The following is an 11,602-nucleotide window of genomic DNA, read 5'->3' on the forward strand; positions in this document are numbered from 1 at the left end:
GTGTGTGTGTGCCGATTGTGTTATCTGGCTCTGTTTTGTAGCCTTGACACTGAAGCAGAGGAGAGTTTCTCAGCTTGTTCCTCCTCTCTGCTGTGTGTAAATTCGACACTGGCTCTCATCAATCTTCTCAATCATTTCCCTGTCAATATTTTCTCTGTGTGTTTATGATATAGAGAACAAGCTTCTGTGAAGATGAATTAGATGCGTTGTGTACTCTCAGACCACAAACACTCTTTTGGACACTGATCACTTAAAATATCTTACTTAGAAAAGCGATCATTATTGGACATACCAGGTCATAAAATAGTTTTTTGTTATTCTGTCATTTCATACCTTTGAATCATGGAGCACTTATAAAGTTTTAATAGAGTGGAAGCTGAAGGAGATATGTTTTATTGCTCTTGGCGGAGGAAAGGTAATGTTCGCCTAGAAATCGCATTGTTGTTGTTTTTTCTAGGAGAGTTTGTACTGGATTTTATTTACTTCTGTAGTTCAGGCCATTATTCACATGATTGTGTGTTGACAGACTCATGACTGTCGCAGTGTGTGAAGGATTTTGATGATTATTTTCTCAGAGTCAGTCATTATAGTCGTGCCAGGTGGGCAGGCGTCCTAAGACAGCAGCACGCCATCACACTGACAGGCGATAAAACTGCCGTTAAAAACACCTCTCCCATTGACCATTTATCTGAACCCAAGACGAGCCCATCACAGTAACACGTGTGCTAAAGCGATCATGTGTTGATGTAATGGCGGAGAGTATCTGTGCAGTTCAAAAGGAAATGAAAAACTTACTTGTGTTTGAAACACCTACAGCCTTTAACTTATGTTGTCAGATTCATGAACATTGTTTTTTAAGAGTTTACATCTGTATAAAATGATTTATACTTCAGAAAGTTATACCAGATTCATCGTCTTTTCCGTTTTCATAGCTGATGACAACATCAGACTGCAATACATCAGTCCATCTGAATCACAAAACAACAGTCTTATTCCCTTCTCACTTTATTTTATCCATCAAATAAACATTTCTGTAAAAAAAATTGTATCTGAATGTTAATAAGGGTTTCTCCACAGCTAAAATATTTACAAATCTTCTATCATAAAGATATTTGTTTAATTGCCCTTTTACCATTTTATAGACAAATTGTAGATCTCTCAGCCCTACCCCACACCTAACAATAACCATTTTATAAAAGAGAATGGAAAGAAATGTGTAGGAAAATTACAGTTTTATTAACAATATAGAATTAAAAATATATTTTGAGCGGCTAATCCCATCCCTTGCTCTAAAGCCGCCTTTCCACTGCACACGACAAACGACAGCCGTGGGACCGGAAGTTATTCAGTTCCAATAGAGAGTCGTAATAGAAGGGGTTGCGTGTGGTGCTGACTAGGGCTGGGACAACGCGTCGACGTCATCAATGACGTCGACGCAAAAAATACGTTGACGCAAAATATGCGAGTCGATTCGTCAGACTCAAAATAAAGATGGTGGCGCCGGAGAGTAGTAACAACCATAGATATACATAATAAAGTATATTATGTAATTAAGTATATTATTTATTATGTATATCTACGGTAGCAACACGAGTGGCTCCTCAGACTTTCAGAAGTGCAAGGCTTGCGGGTTGGAGCACAGGTGCGCATGCACACGTTTTGTTGTCACTGCTACATAAACAAATTTCTGCACACAGGAAGACAGATGTTTAAATTAAGTTACGGTACCGACATCCAGTTATGGTGTCCCGCCTTTGTTTTATTGTCTATTAAAGTCTGCCGCGTTTAAGTTACGGTGTAGCCCGTGTACTGTCATACATGTTTTCATAATGCAGAATATTCACTCAGCGCGCTGTCAGGCAGTTTGGGGCTGCCCGACTGTGTGCACTCGAATGCCGTGACAGCGTGCGCTCACGCATACAATCAGTAGTAACAGTTCGCAATTATATCCATATATCCTACCTTTTCTTGTAAACCCGATAAAATCCATGGCAATGAACGTCATCGGGGATGTTTAATCCACAAGCATTCTGAGAATTATTCCTACTCGTCGTTCACAGCAATCTAAAAGTTGTCCTTTTAGGCTATAGGCGATTTTCATTCAAAGATGTAAAAGTAATTAAGCTATGTAGCCTATTGTATCATTTTTTTTACTAGATAAAAACATTAAAAACATATTGCAATAAATAATTACTCTGTTAAGCCTATGAATGGGCAATCCGATCCAGTCAGTGCTGTCATTAGAGCGTGATAGCCAAACTTAACCCTTGATTAACCAGCGGCACTATTTGCTATTTATCTTATTCCAATCCCATGCATTTTTACATGATTTGTTATTTGTTCTATTTTTTATATCTTTGCATTATATATGCAGATGTTTACTCATAAGAAATAATCTTATCTTATTCATTTTCTAAATATGTCTCTGGCATTGTTCAGAGGGCCGGTCTAAATGTGGGGGCGGGCCGTATTCGGCCCGTGGGCCGTAGTTTGGGGACCCCTGGTTTAGTGCATGAGCTGCTCGATTTTCGTGAATATTTCCGGGTCTCACGAGAGGAATTTAATGAGATCCTTACATACATTCATCATATTTGACAAACAAAAAACACCTGACAACCCCACTAACTTTCTTCCAAGCCTCATTTTTCTTATTACAGTCTCTGTATGATTGTAAAGAAACATCATACAGATTGGGGTTTTCGGAGGCCGCGAGGATGAGCTTCTCACCCATGTTGCCATGTACTATCATAATGAAATTTCCGCGCGATTGCCACTAAGGGGCGATTTCCGGTCGTGTCTGAATTTCGTGTGCAGTGGAAAGGCGGCTTAAGCCTGCTTATAACCTTTTCTTTAAAAACGTGCAGTTATAAAGTATAACATTACAGACAGACAAATGTAATCAATAATTATTGTCAAAAGCTTACCTAATAGTAGTCCAAATGCGCCAGTTTTTATACAGGTACAGGGCAGAATTTAAGCTAATAATCACTGAAATGAAAGCTTTAGCATAAATTCTGGTGGGAAGACTCAATTACTACGTCACTTAAAACCTTCACTCTAACCCAATTATATTCTCATGCTCACGGTATAAAGGCTCTGTACCTTCACATGTTTGAGTTCGCAGATACTGAAGCGACGATTACCCCCATCCTCTCCTCTCCACCACCAGGATGGCCCTGTCCATACCCTGCCGCGGGGTCAGCTGCGCTCCTGCCCTCGTCTTCAGGCAGGAATTGCAGATTCGAGACCCTCGGATTATGCACTACGGACGGGGCCTACAGCTAATGACTTTGTACAGTATCAGCTTGCTGAGCTATTAATAAATGCACTATTGTCAATATATTTCTCCCCGAGTCTTTCTGGTAGAAATATGTGAAGGCGCACATTTCTCATTCAAACGTTCATCACTCAATCACAGTCCGAATCCAGTTTTGCTAGTTTAACGATGGGAAAAACAGACCCAGCACTGTATTTACAAAGGAAACAGCGCAGGAGACTGACTCAAGCTAGAACGAAATTGCTGAATAAAGTTATTTTTGTTAATTTTTTTCACACAGAAAGTATTCTTGTGTCTTCAGAACATTAATGTTGAGCCAGTGCAGTCACATGGATTATTTTAACGATGTCTTTTCTGTCTTTGTGTTTGCTATGTGTGTTATCAGAGTGTCCTGCCCTGGGCCTCTGATAGCACAGCGGAGGACAGACGCGGACCACAAGCCTTCCGGCAGCCTGCAGATAACCAGCAGCTCACACCTGGGCACCAAACACTGAAATTCACTAACATGCCAATTGTAATTGCATACAGGCTGAAGAGGGACACAGGCTACTTTGTGATTCCCTAAACAACAGCAAAAGAAGGATTCAAAGTCTCTATAGTTGGGTTGGTTTGCTTTCATGCTTTCTGCAGCCCATAATTCACAGCACTGAACACAGATATAACTGTCCAAGAAAGTCATATTAAAACTTATTCTGTGCCAACACCTATGTTTGTACTGGCACTTGTATTTACTGTGTGTGTGTGTTTGAGGGGAAACAAGCGATTTGGATTTCAATGTTTTTAATATTTTATTTTATTCAGATCTTCCACCCAGATGATATTAAATGTTCCAAAATCACGACTTAAATCTAAAGGTGACAGAGCTTTCTCCGTTCATGGTCCTGAGCTCTGGAATTCCTTACCTGTGTCTATTAGACTTTCCCCTACTCTTTAATTTGATACTAATTTTTAAGTTTTAAATATGGTTTTATATTGCATGATGCTCTTGTCTTAATTGTATTACTTTTGTTTGATTTCTTTTGATATTTTATTATTAGTGTTTAAATTGTATTGTATGAGGATGTTTTGTTTGGTATATTGTGCAGCACTTGGTCAGCATTTATGCTGTTTTAAAGGGCTATATAAATAAACTGGACCTTGACCTTATTATTATTAATATTATACTGTTTGTTCCATTTTCAGAATAATCAGCATTGACAGTACAGACATGTCATAGTAAAAAAATGTTAAATAAATACTAAAAGAAAAAACGTGTGGTTAATCACAGAATTAAATAACAACCTTGTAAATATAGTATTATTTAGGAAAGATAGTAAACGTGTAACCCATGCCAAGACACTTTAAGTGAATTATCCACAACAATTTTAACCACAACTAGTTTCCAACCCAACATCAGTAAAGATTTAAATACATCTCAATAGTGTATTTACACAGTTAATCTTTTCACAAACACATCTGAGAAGAATGGGCATTCCCAAAGACAGTGAAAACATGTGCTGATACTCTTTTGGAATTTAGGACACTGTGGAGGTGTTTTTATTTGGGGACAAATACGCTCTGTGTACATTTATTTGAATCTGGTGCAAACTTAAGTATTTATCACAGACATTTTTGGATTTCAGAGTGCTATAGTAAGAATTATTAACAATGTCAAGTACAGTTAAGACTCTAACCTCTTCTGGTCCAGGTACCTGAGTCTGGCCTGTAATGTGTTTACACTCTCAGGCCATTTTAAAGAAGACTGTAATATTTGGTGCATGCTGCCCTCTTATGGTGTAAAGGTGTAACTAGTGTTAATTCAACATCATCTCATCTGCTTTAGCCACAAACCAAGCTTAGATTTAGTTTCCAAAACAGATCCAGGGATGTGGATACATTAAGTATTTATTGGACTGGGATTATACATTATAAAAATGTAAAAACATTTTTCTTTTTAGTGTTTTTTATTTACTGTGTGGTTAATAAGTATAGCAAGATTTAACTATACTGTATACAGCATATATTCATTAACTGATCATTAACAAAAACTCAAAAACCTGTGATTCTGCTCGTATTGCCTTATGCTTAAATGGTGTAATGATAACGCATTTGAAATAGTTTATAAACCTATCACATGGGGAATTTAAAAAGTCAAAAACAAAGGCATTTTTCCCCATATTGCTTATAAATGGATTGACAAAGTTTTTCACTATAAAGTGGGTTTTGTGGTTTTTTTGGACCATCTACTATACAGCTACATGGCAGAACCTCCTTCAGCAACATGTGGTTCCTTCACCGCGAGCATCTCCCAATCAGCCCACAATTTTTATGCAAGACAATGCCCCCTGTGACACTGAAATATACCCACAACTAATCCTAAAATTTCAAGTAATGAATAACAATATTTCTGAAAAAAATCAAATGTTCCTAAATTGTTCTCTAATTTTGATCTCCACCGTAGGTAATAGTGAATGAGGTTTTTGGGGTGATTTCGGATCAGCCAAAGATTGCCAGTGTTGTGCTGAATTACGACTCCTCTTGCGAGCACACCTGTGACATTAATCGATGCCGCCAGTTCAGAAAACAGAAGAGCATTAGACGCCATAAGTAGTCATACATCACAGTTGTTCTATTGGTCTTTGATCATGCATTTATTTATGTATTTGTCTTTGTTCATGTATTTGACTAAACTCGTACTTACAAATTGGACTGTCTAGCTTTGCTTTTATCATGTTTTAACTAGTCATTAAACTTTACTGTCTGCAAATTTTCTCTATTTTAATATTCCTTATTATAAAACAGGATATGTTTGTTAGGGAGCAGAACAATTTCAGCAGTTTTGTTAAAGGGTCACTTTAGCGATTAGCATCTGTTTTTTTTATCAGTAGAAACCCTAATGTGTATTCGAATGATCATGCATTTTTTCAACTCACGCATGGGCAGTGGGATCGCACTCGCAGCTCAGCTCGCAGCTGCAGGCTTTCATGTAAATGGAGCGGTGCAGAGCAAAGTGAGTGTTTCAACTTTTCAAATTAATTCCTATGAAAGTTAAGCTTCCAAAGCCACGAACTGAAGACACGCCAGACTGAACACGCGCTGTGAATGTATGCCGCGAGCGTGGATGTGTTTACCTCAGTTCTCATCACGAGAGCTCATTCAGCTCAGTCATCATGATGAATGTAATCTGACTCCTGCAGCGTTTGTGCTGTGTCACACTCGCTCAGCGACTAAATCACATTATATTGAACAGACACGTTCAGTTTCTAATTGTAGTGTCTGTTCTCTAACTGAACTGATTTTATGAAAATTAATGCGGTGGGAAAGTGATCCAGTCACAATGATTCAGTAGCGGAGGTTTTGGGAGTGGCCTCGTAGGACAGCAAAGCATTCTGGGAATTGTTGTCTTCCATCCCATGAAACAAAGATACATTTTCTGTCTTTTCTCAGTCAAGAAAGCCCTTAATTCAAAAATAACTTTTACTTTAATGAATCAGTTTAAATACAGATTCATCTTCCCAGTGCTGAAGTACTCCTTTAAATCTGCCTAACTTACCCAGGCCTCAGAGAAGCTCTCTGAAAAGCTGTAAGTGGACTGAGGAGACAAGTTGCTCAAGTTTAGGAATAGGAATGTTGTCCCATTCTTGTCTAATACAGACTTCTAGTTGCTCTACTGTCTTAGGTCTTCTTTGTCGCATCTTCCTCTTTATGATGGGCCAGATGTTTTCTATGGGTGAAAGATCTGGACTGCAGGCTGGCCATGTCAGTACCGGATCCTTCTTCTCCGCAGCCATTAAGTTGTAATTGATGCAGTATGTGGTCTGGCACTGTCATGTTGGAAAATGCAAGGTCTTCCCTGACAAAGAGACGGCATCTGGATGGGAGCATATGTTGTTCTAGAACTTGGATATACCTTTCAGCATTGATGGTGCCTTTCCAGATGTGTAAAGCTGCCCATGCCACATGCACTCATGTAACCCCAAATCAGCAGAGATGCAAGCTTCTGAACTGAGCGCTGATAAAAACTTGGGTTGTCCTTGTCCTCTTTGATCCGGATGACATGGCATCCCATTTTTCCAAAAAGAAATTCAAATTTCAATTCGTCTGACCACAGAACAGTTTTTCACTTTGCCACAGTCACATTTTAAAGGGGTGATGAATTGAGAAATCAACTTTCCCTTGAGCTTTTGATATATAAAAGGTCATGGTAATATAAGAATATCCTGTAAGTTTCAGAGCTGAAAACTTCCTTGTTAGTCAAAGAAAAGCTTTTATAGACACCAGGCCCAGAAAACAGTCTTGTGCTTCATACTTACGCCATTGCGTGACGAAACATGGCTCTACAGCGCGTCTAATCCAGTGGCCCTGTCCACTGACTCATGGTTGAGTAACTATTCCTGGTTGTGGAAGAACACAGTCGCTGCACAAGCTTCAGTCAGATCATAATATAAGGAATGAGTGGTTGAACTTTATTTTTAATGAAGTTCCAGCTCACGTGGGGAAAACATGTTCACTTGATTTCACTGCGGGATTGTTTGTAAACCTTGTGCAGATGTTGTTGTGTCAACAGATGCTTCCACCACAGGTTGGGGTGCCATGTGCAATGGACATGCTGCCCCAGGCTCCTGGACAGAGAGCCAGCGTCGCCTGCATGTCAATTGCCTCGAGTTGCTGGCAGTACGGTTCGCCCCCTGCACTGCTTCAGAGCGTTACTGAAGGGTCAACATGTGCTAGTCAGGTCAGACAACATGGCCATTGTAGCGTACATCAACCACCAGGGCAGTCTGCGCTCCCGCCACATGTCCCAACTCGCCCGCCATCTCGTGTTATGGAGTCACAAGCACCTGAGGGCCCTTCGTGCTGTCCATATCCCGGGGATCGGGATCCTAAACTTCGCAGGCGATGAGCTCTCACGGATTCAGCCAATCCCTGGGGAGTGGAGACTCCATCCCCAGTCGGTTCAGCTGATCTGGGATCAGTTCGGGGATGCACAGGTAGATCTGTTTGCCTCCCGCGACTCGTCCCATTGCACCCTGTATTATTCCCTGACCGAGGGCACGCTCGGCACGGATGCTCTGGCGCACAGTTGGCCACAGGGCCTACGCAAGTATGCGTTTCCCCCAGTGATCCTTCTTGTACGGGTTCTGTGCAAGATCAGGGAGGACAAGGAGCAGGTCATCTTGGTCACCCTGTGCTGGCACAGCCAGACCTGGTTCCCAGAACTAGAGCTCCTTGCGACAGCCCCTCCCTGGCCGATTCCTCTGAGACAGGATCTCCTCTCTCAGTGAAGGGGCACCCTGTGGCACCCGCGTCCCGATCTCTGGAACCTCCACGTGTGGCTCCTGGATGGGGCACGGCAGGAACCTCTTTGTCAGCTGGTGCTCTTCTCGCCAAGAAGACCCCTGGAAATGCCAGATCGTGTCGGTGCTGTCTTTTCTCCAAGAAGGGTTGGATCGAAGGCTGTCTCCTTCCACTCTGAAGGTCCCAGCCAACATTGCCATGTGGGCCCCATGTGAGTTTTTGATGGGCTGTCATTTGGGCCCTGCATGGGCAACCCAAGTGGGGACCGTATCATTTTGTCCATCGGCTCCACATGGGCCCCATGTGTGTTAGCCCACAGGGGCACATGATGGGTCCATAGTGGGCTCTAAGTGGGGCCCATTTGTGTGTTCATTATAGGGGCCAACATGGGTCCCATATGGGTTCTAATAAATGGGGCCAATGTGGGCCACATACAGAACCCTTAAGGGGCCTAAATGGGTTGATGGCGGTCTCTTGATGGGCTCATACTGGGCCCAAATGGGTAACCCAGGTAGCACCCATTTGGGGCCTACATGGGTCTGCCCATATGGGTTGATGACAGGATCCAGATGGGTGTTATGTAGGGCTCTTATGGGCCACAATGGGAATATAGATGGGCTAGCATATTTTCTGTTTGGGTTAGCTTTTAGTAAACCCCGAAATACAAACATTACATGTAATCCACTAACTACACTAAAATGTTAAAAGTATTCAATGAACAGAAACCAGTAGTTCATGCTTTAGTTTATTATGCAGGGTTTATTTGGAATAATTGGAAAATGACTACAACTTTATAATACAAAAGTACAGTCTAAAATAATGTATTTCACAAACAAATAAAAGAAAAACAGTGACAGAGGAGTGAGGAGCTGCATTGCTCTCCCAGGAGCCCTTTGAAAAAGACCAAACAAATGAATCAACCATTGTGCCACCTTTTGGTACCCCACGTCAGACAAAAACAGATGGCGAAGAAACAACACATGCTAAAATAATTCAGAATTAAAGTGAAGAATTAAGTGTGAAACCATCAGAAACCCTTTACTCTCCAGCAGCACAATTTTCCAGAACTGCAACCTACCTTGAGTCTCCAGAAGTGAAGGTGTCAGGATCTCAGAGACTTCAGTTAGCTAAAGAATCCTAAAAAAAATGACCCCCACTTAATAAGAATCACAAGCAGATGTGTTGTAAAATACATGGTTATGGTTACAAACCTGTCTTGGAGTATCACCAGCCCTGCAATGTTGTATGTCTCCCTATATCTGACACACCCATTTCAGGTTTTTCAGTCTAATGAGCTCATGAGTTGAGTCAGGTGTGATAGATGTGGGAGCCGTTATATCATTAATTATAAAGCGAAGATCGTGGTGTAACCTACTAAGACTGAGTATTACCAAATCCTTCTGAAGGCATTACAAATTATTTGTAACAGTTTTCTAAAGTGTTATTATATTTGGTATCTTTTGTGCATTTGTTATTTGAATTAGCACTAAATAAAAAAGGGAAAAGCTCCTCAGATCTCATTGCTCAGTGGAAACTAGTAGTTCTGTGACAACATAAACATTTATTAAAGATCTATTTAAAATGAAACATTTGAGAATGGAAATATTTATATGGGGACACTAAAAATATGATTAAAGTTATTCAACTTATTATACAAATAAAATGTATGAATTAGGTCTTATTTAATTCTATAAACTTAAATACTGATCTGCCAACATTGTTGCTATATGATAAATTAAAATAAGCTGATAACATCACTGTTTTCTCCAGTACGACTGTACAGCCAAATCTAATTTTGTCGCAATATTATCCTGTTTGACACTGTGAAGCTGCTTTGACACAATCGTGATTGTAAAAGCGCTATATAAATAAAGTTGATTGATTGATTGATTGATATTTCCCTCAATGTGCACACTTTTTGAATAAAAGCTAAAATGGTCCCTGTATGGCGCTCTTCTGTGATCACAAAATAAACTTTTTTTATTGCCTTTTTTCTCTGTATCCACAGGCTCTTGATGCCTGTTACCACTGAATGGCATAATATTTGGTTAAATTGCAATTGTGCTGGCCTTTTTAGAATTTGATTAGATTGAAGTCGCATTGTGTTTAAGTGTCAAAATAACAATACAAATTATTTCAAGGGTGATATTTGTGTGCTATCTATCCAATCAACCTTTGGAATTGACTGTGTTTGCACTTGTCTTGACTGTGAATGAATTAGACCACTGAGTTGCCCATTTTCAACCCATGTACTCATTTCCCATTAGTGAACCATCTAGGTCCCACATGGGGAGCCCAGCTGGGTTTGTGGGAAGAACTACATTTATTAATATACAAAAAATCTCAAAGTGCTACAGACTTAAAACAATCAACAAACATTTTTAAAAAATAAAATGGAAAAGTTAAGAAATTATATATAAACTTATGAAATACTTAAAATGCAATAAATGTAATCAGAGGTTAGGGTTACACTTGTACTATGATTTACTCATTTACTCTTTTTTTGGTGAAACATTTTTACACAAAAAATGTTTGTAAAATTTTAAAGCAGTGAAATCAATTATAGACACCATATGAACTGAGTATATCTGAGTAACTGCATTTGTTACATTAACAAATTCAATTGAGTAGAAAAAATTGGGTAAAAAGCATTTAAAAAACAATATTTATGACTAATATGAACTGTTTTTATTTATGAGTATTACTAACTTGTATAGTATAACTTTAATTTCCTCTAAACCTTTCTAAAATACTCCACAGTCCACACAAACACACTTATACATGACATGGCCTTTATTGTCGATGAGTACAGCAATAACGTTACAGCATATATTACTGTTTTGACATGTAAAGAATAACAGTTATTTTTCAACATTTAAACTCATGTAACAAACATTTTAGAAGTAAAAATTAAACATTTAAAAGTAATTCAACTGTAATCAACTGGTCTGTTATCCCCTTTCCACCGTATCAGCGCTGTTTCTCGAGCCTGAGATGGATTAACGTTAGCGGTCTGCGGGTGGACTTTGAACTCGAGACCGCTGTCCT

Source organism: Pseudorasbora parva, chromosome 2 (assembly GCF_024679245.1).
Source record: "Pseudorasbora parva isolate DD20220531a chromosome 2, ASM2467924v1, whole genome shotgun sequence".
NCBI lineage: Eukaryota > Metazoa > Chordata > Actinopteri > Cypriniformes > Gobionidae > Pseudorasbora > Pseudorasbora parva.